Source organism: Bos mutus, chromosome 20 (assembly GCF_027580195.1).
Source record: "Bos mutus isolate GX-2022 chromosome 20, NWIPB_WYAK_1.1, whole genome shotgun sequence".
NCBI lineage: Eukaryota > Metazoa > Chordata > Mammalia > Artiodactyla > Bovidae > Bos > Bos mutus.
This window is the reverse complement of record NC_091636.1, coordinates 16,123,301-16,131,231: the sequence shown is the minus strand read 5'-3', so window position 1 is coordinate 16,131,231 and position 7,931 is coordinate 16,123,301. Positions and strand designations below refer to the sequence as shown.

At 37.0% G+C, this 7,931-nt stretch overlaps 1 non-coding gene across 1 annotated transcript; it reads left to right on the top strand.

The window, feature by feature from the left end:
* Positions 1–4,503: 4,503 nt before the first annotated feature.
* On the top strand, positions 4,504–4,967 carry LOC102268817 (small ribosomal subunit protein uS8). The gene has a single exon (XR_001351508.2). It is a non-coding gene; the product is annotated as a small ribosomal subunit protein uS8 (transcript).
* The last annotated feature ends 2,964 nt before the right edge of the window (positions 4,968–7,931 follow it).

Genomic DNA, 7,931 nt, shown 5'->3' with positions numbered 1-7,931 from the left:
CCACAAAACAATCTGGAATGAATAAATAGATGGCTTCTTAGGTAGTATGAGAAAACTGGATCACTGTACAAAGAAAAATTGAGCTTGATCCTGCATTTTTACTATATGCTAAGAGGATTCAAATTGGATTTTACAACTTATTAACGTAATAGAATATGAAAGGACTATCTTTATGAACCGGGGGAAATCTTTTTAAGCAAGACCCCAAAATATAAACATGAGATAAAGAAATAATTATTATCACTGCATAAAATTTGAAGATTTCTGTTCAATGAAGTATAAACTTAGACAAATGACTAAGAGGAGATATCTATCAGCAATGACTAAAATCTACAGGGCATTAAAACTAAAATATACAACAAGGACCTACTGTATACACAGTGAACTATACTCAATATTTTGTCATAACCTATAAGGGAAAAGAATCTGTAAAAGTATATGTGTGTGTGTGTTTTAAATCACTTTAGGTCTGTCCAACTCTTTGTGACCCCCCACAGACTGCAGCCCACCTCTGTCAGTGGGATTCTCTAGGCAAGAATACTGGAGTGGGTTGCCATTTCCTCCTCCAGGGGATCTTCCTGATCCAGGGATCAAACCCACATCTCATGTCTCCTGCACTGGCAGGCAGATTCTTTACCATTAGCATCACCTGGGAAGCTGTCATAAAAGTATATATGCATATATATATATATACACACACACATACATTCATATACAACTGGATCACTTTCCTATACACCTGAAACTAACATAAATATTTCAATTAAAAACAAAAAACTAGAGGGATTTCCCCAGTGGTCCAATGGTTAAGACGCTATGCTTCTAATGCAAGGGGCATGGGTTCAATCCCAGGTTGGGAACTACGATCTCACACGCTGTGCAGTGCAGCCAAAAGAGAAGCTAGAATATACGAAATCAGCAGGAATAAAATTGGAAACTGATTATAAAAATAGATAAAAGATATGAATAGGCAATTTGAAGAAAAGGAAGCCCAAAGGGCTAACAAATAATAAAAAGATACTCAACATCACTAGTAAGCTGATATATCAAAATTGAAGCAAAAATGATACACCAATTTTACAGCCATCAAATTGGCAAAAATTGGAAAAGATGGTGCATATCAGTTTGGCAAGGATATGGAGAAGTAACGTAAACTGGTACAGGTATTCTGGAAGGCATTCTGGCAGAATTCAGTAAAAATGTCAGTGCATGCCTCAGACTCACTTATCTCAGGGAATATACATACCAAAGAAATTCTTGCATGGATCTGAAGGAGAGTTATACAGGGACATCTGTTGCAGTGTTTATGGTAGAAGTATGCTAGGGGATGGGTACTTAAATGCAGTGAATGTGAAATGCTGTGCAGGTAGGAGCAAGATATATACAGCAATATGGGTACATCACAGAAGATTAATGCTGAGGGAAAAAAGTAAGAAACAGAACAGAAAAATAGCATATATCATTTGTGTAAATTAAAAACACAGAGATATACTGTATAAAACTATGTATTTCACAAGAACATATGCATATTTTATAATCTGTATTAAACACATTAGAGTGAGGAGAGGAACATGGGTTTGGATTGAGGTTAAAGAAACTAAAATAGACCAGGAATAAGCATTACATAAATGATGTTGATATTAAGCAATGAATTGAGAGGTATGATTAAATTTTCTATAACCGGGGTCTAATATGAAAGTAGAAGATAAATGATGAAAACATATGCTTACTGAGCAATAACCACCTTGAAAATATTATAGTAAAAGTGATAGATAATTACAACAAACATAGTAAAGATATATTTAGGAAAAACTGCATTACTGGATATTTAAAGACAACATGCACCAAAGGATTTTGGAAGGGGGAAAAAGAAAGCAAACAAATACCATAAATATGTTATTCTTTCTAAGTCATTTTATAGCTTAACATTATTCCAATCAAAACACCAATAGGATTTTTCTTCGAAGAAGATAAAGCTGATGGAAAGTTCACTAAAGTGTACTAAATAGGATAAGTTCTCAAAAAATAGCTTCAAAAAGAAGAGCAAAGAGAGGACAGTAGTTTTCAAGATGGCAAATGATAGTATGATACAACAAAAATTTATATAATGGCACAAAACAGATCCACATAAGTGAATAGAAATTTCAGAAACAGAACACTATTACATACCATAATTATAGAATTAAAAATATACTGCAAAATAAAGGCAAAGGAAAGAAAGATTTCATAAGACAACTAGATTATAATCTAGAGAAACTTAAGTGAGAACCATACCTTATATAAATACCAAAATAAATTTGAAGAATATTTTCTTTTTAAAATCAACTCTTGTAAGTAATTTACATATAGTGTTCCATTCGCTCTTAACAATAACTCTGGTGATGGTGATTTAGTCGCTAAGCCATGTCCGACTCTTGCAATCCCATGGACTGTATCCTGCCAGGCTCCTCTGTCCGTGGGATTCTCCAGGTGAGGATACTGGAATGGGTTGCCATTTCCTTCTCCAGAGGATCTTCCCAACCCAGGAACTGAACCCTGGTCTCCTGCATTGCAGGCAGATTCTTTACCCACTGAGCTATGAGGGAACCCCCAATAACTCTTTAAATAGGCATAATTATTATAATAATTTTATAGATGAAAAACTGAAGCAAAGAAAATTAAAAAAAATTTTTTTGACTATATTTTTGGTTGCTGTCTGCAAATATCATTAATCAGCCTAACACAAATGTCCCCAATGTGTCTTTATTCCTTTTGTTGGTTGGAAGGAAAGTCATTCTCTCCCAGAGGTTTTCTCCCTTCTATGCCCAACCTGTGAAGAAATCAATTTCTGCTGTCAATCCAAGCACTAATAATGACTATATAAATTGGCTATACCTTGAGGGAAAATTTACTGGAGATCTAAGTAAGATCTTTGGGAACTCTAAGACTTTCATTTAAATCCAGTCTTGAATACAAGTATTGTAATGGTATCCAGAATGTTTCTTAGGGCTGTTTCCAAATGAAAAAAATAGGTCTACTGAAGGTCCTAATAATGGAATTTTGTTCTGAAGACTGATTTTGGCAACTGAAGAAGTTTGTATGCCTTTGCTATGACGATTAAAAGAACCAATGCTATCATTTCTCATGAGATCCAAAATCAATGTTCTTTAAATTTTGTTACTTTGCTTGATTATTCTACTAAATTGTTTTTGTCCCCCTCAAATTGTGCTTTAAATCTGTATCTTTTTGGCCAGGAGCTATGTGAGTTGTATTTGTCTGTGCTTTCTATGGGACAGATACCACAGATAATTTTTTTAAGGAGAAATGACAGCATAAGAAGCACATCAGAGTTCTGTTAGCTCATGGCTTCAGTTTCCCATTGTGTATGTAGCTTTGCTTCCAGAAGAATTAGTTGCTTATAATTTAAAAATGCTGCTGCTGCTGCTAAGTCCCTTCAGTAGTGTCTGACTCTGTGCGACCCTGTAGATGGCAGCCCACCAGGCTCCTCCATCCTTGGGATTCTCCAGGCATACTGGAGTGGGTTACCATTTCCTTCTCCACTGCATGCATACATGCTAAGTCGCTTCAGTTGTGTCCGACTCTGTGTGACCCCATAGACAGCAGCCCACCAGGCTTCTCTGTCCATAGGATTCCCCAGGCAAGAATACTGGAGTGGGTTGCCGTTTCCTTCTCCAATAACTTAAGAATATATAAAAATAAATTTAACCAAGCAGGTATCAGTTATCACTGAAATTACAGTATGAAAATTATCTCTGTCTTTGGGGAGAACAATTAAAATGAAAGTACTGTGGTTAAAAACTAGAACAAAATTAAAAGAACTGGTAGAGTAAGATCAATGCAGCTAAAATATCATATGCATGGGGATTATAGCAAGGTACTTCCCAAGTTAAAGCTAATGAGAAATGAAATTAGATAGATTCAAGAATGTAATGGATGAGTTCAACCACTTGTACAAATGATATAACAAAGAAATTGTCTTTAATATTAACTGAAGAATTCAGAAAATATCTAAATCCAGTCAAAGAGTCTTGTGTTTCAGGAAGGCATGTTAACTGTTGTGACCCAGAAAATATCAGCTAGGGGTCAAAAATTCAAAGACCCAAAGAGAATATAAAGACTCAGGCAGTTAATATAAATATAAATCAAGATAAAAAAAAAAAAATAGCAACCTACTGGGGACTTCCTTGGTGGTCCGGTGGCTAAGACTTCTTGCTCCCAATACAGGGAGCCCAGATTTCATCCCTTGTCAGGAAACTAGGTCCCACACACCACAGCTAAGAGCTTGCATGCCTCAGCTAAAGATTCCACATGCTGCAACGAAGTGCCGCATATTCTTAAAAGCCATTAAAGAATAGCAACCTACAGACTGACATATTTGCAAATCATAGATTCTATAAGAGGCTAATATCTAGAATATATTAAAAAAATCTGAGAATTCCCTGACAGTCCAGTGGACAAGACTCTGTGGCCTGCCTCTTTCCACCATCTTTCTGTGCCACCAGAATGGTGCACATGAATGTCCTGGCTGATGTTCTCAAGAGTATCAACGATGCCAAAAAGAAAGGCAAATGCCAGGTCCTTATTAGGCCATGCTCCAAAGTCATCGTCAAGTTTCTAACAGTGATGATGAAGCATGGTTACATTGGCGAATTTGAAATCATTGATGATCACAGGGCTGGGAAAATTGTTGTGAACCTCACAGGCAGGCTAAATAAGTGTGGAGCGATCAGCCCCAGATTTGATGTGCAACTTAAAGATCTAGAAAAATGGCAGAATAACCTGCTCCCATCCTATCAGCTTGGTTTCATTGTACTGACAACCTCAGCTGGCATCATGGACCATGAAGCAGCAAGAAGAAAACATACAGGAGGGAAAATCCTTGGATTCTTTTTCTAGGGATTTAATACATACAAATAAAATGCCTCAGAGGATTCTGGTGCTTCCTTAAGTCATTTTGAACTTTGTACAGCAGAATAGCAAGAGCGTCTTCAGGAGCATACAGCCTTTGTGTTAATTGGTGAATGCTGTTTCCTTGAAGTACAAGAAAGTTTTGACTTGGCGTAAATTTCACCATCATCCTTGTGGCTCATCAGAGGAAGGTGTGTCTGGTCCTGGATGGTTGACTCTGGTTTGGGGTCCAGATGGTGAAGCTGCCTCTTCTGGAGTCTTAAATTAACCCTTGAATGAGTGGTGCCTTTCCTATTTTTAGCCTGATAGAAATCACATTTCATGCCCTAACAATATGATAACAGTTATAGTTGACTATGTAAGTACTCATAAGGAAGCAGATAATTAGAGCCCTACAGCTCACTAAGACTCAAAGTAAATTTGGATGGCATATCGGGGACATGCCAGCAGTATGTGCTTAAAAAATGCCATTCTTTTTAAAAAACCAGTACTGTAAACCTATCACCAAGTGTATTCTGGAATTGGGCAGAATTAGTAAGAGCAGTGCTGTGCAGTAGGCATCTAACAAGAGCCACATGTGTATTCAAAACTTCTGGAAGCCACATTAAAACAAGGAAAGAGAAACTTTTTTTTTTTTCTTAAAATAACATTTTGTGTTCAAAAGTTAAAATTTCACCATATAGATAATATGGGGGGAAAAAAAAAGACTCTGTGGCCTCACTGCTGAGGGCCCAGTTTCAATCCCTGGCTCGGAAACTAAGATCGCATAAACTGTGAGGCATGGTCAAACAAACAAACAAAAAACCTGTAACTCAACAATAATTTAAAAACACAAATAATCCAATTTAAAAAATGGTTAAAGAACTTGGGTTTCCCTTGTGACTCAGCTACTAAAGAATCCGCCTGCAATGCGGAAGACCTGGATTCGATCCTGGGTTGGGATTTCGATCCTGGAGAAAGGAAAGGCTACCCACTCCAGTGTCTTAGCCTGGAGAATTCCATGGACTGTATAGTCCATGGGGTCTCAAAAAGTCGAACATGACTAAGCGACTTGCACTTTCACTTAAAGAACTTGACTAGATATTTCTAAGAATGCCTACAAAAACCCAATAAGTACTTGAGAAAACACTCAATATTACTAATTGTTACAAAAATGTAAATCAAAACCACACTGAGATAGCTTTTCACACCCATTAGAATGGCTACTGTTTAAGAAGCAGAAAATAAGGAACGCTGGCAAGGATATGGAGAAATTGGAATTCTTGTGTATTGCTGGCAGGAATGTAAAGTACAGTCAAACAATATAATAGCTCATCAAAAAATTCAAAATAGAATGACCATATGATTTCAGCAATTCCACTTCTGGGTAAGTATATACCCAAAAGAATTGAAAGCAGGTACTCAAAATATAGGGTGCCCCTGATGGCTCAGAGGATAAAGAATCCCCCTGAATGCAGGAGACACGTGAGACATGGGTTCAATCTCTGGGTCAGGAAGATCCCCTAGAGGAGGAAATGCCAATCCACTCCAGTACTCTTGCCTGGAAAATCCTATGGACAGAGGAGCCTGGTGGGCTAAGTTCATGGGGTCTCAAAGAGTCGGACATGACTTAGCAACTGAACACGCATGCACACACACACTCATTCAAAATATCTGTACACCCATGTTCCTAGCAGCATTATTTACAAGAGCCAAAAGATGAAGGCAACCAAGGTGTCAATCAACAGGTGACTAGATAAACAAAATGTGGTATATGCATACAATGGAACATTATTCAGCCTTAGAAGGAGGAAATTCAGACACATACTGTCACAGTGATGAATCTTAAGGAAACTATGCTAAGAGAAATAAGCCAGTCACCAAAAAGTAAATATTGGATAATGGCATTTATTTGAGGTAGCTTGAGCAGTCAAACTCATAGAGATAGAAAGTAGAATATGGTTGCCAAGGACTTGAGGAAGAGAGTAATAACAGGGACTTGTTTTTTAATGGGTGCAGAGTTTCAGAACTGCAAGATGAAAAGAGTTCTGGAGATTAGCTGCCCAACAATGTGAATGTATTCAACACTACTAAACTGTCTACTTAAAAATAGCTAACATGACAAAATTTATGTTCTGTGTATTTTGCCACAATTAAAAACAGCAACAACAACAACATTGTATCTGTCAGTAGACTTCAGTAAAGGAGAGACAATTGGAAGTGATAAATAAGATAATCACACATATGTATTAGCTGAGATAAGCTAATGTTAGAGGTTTCTTGGGTTTAGATAATTGTTGCTGCACAGGAATGTGGGTCCAGTATTGTCTAATGCTCTAGTTTTTTAAAATCTGAAATTTCATTAAAATACCCTGACACTTATCATTAACCAATTTAAATATTTTAAAAATTCTGTGCAAAGATGAGCAAAATGTTGACAAATGTAGAAGCTAGGTGATGGGCATACAGTGACTCACTATATATCCCTTCTCCTTTTCTGTATGTTTGAAATTCTTATAGTAAAAAGTTAAATAAAAAAAGAAAGCCTATCTCGGCCAAATAAAATATGTCAGCTAGCCATGGGCTATAAATTATAATTACAGTGCTAAGCACTGTAGAACACAAGTTCCGTGAGGGCAGGGTTGTCACCTCAGTGACTTGAATGGTGCTGGGAACACAGTAGAAAGTCGGTCCATGTTTGTGGAAGTAATAAATGAAGCAAGGAAACATGCCTTTTAATAGTGCCTGTGCAGGTGTTGTGTTGGACACTTAACACTACCACTGTATAATTAATTGTGCTTTATTTTTTTCTAAAGAAATATTTAGCATATACAGAATGGTCTGCATTGCCTGTATAAAAGATCAGTTAAGAAAAAGAGTTCAGAGAGACTGGTTTTTTTTCCTATTGCTTCATAAACTTAGTGGCTTAAAACAACACAGATATATTATCTTAAAATTTTGGAGGTCAGAAATCCCAGTTGGTCTAGAATGGGCTAGAATCAAGATGTTTAGCAGGGCTGTGGTCCCTCTGGAGGCCCCATGGG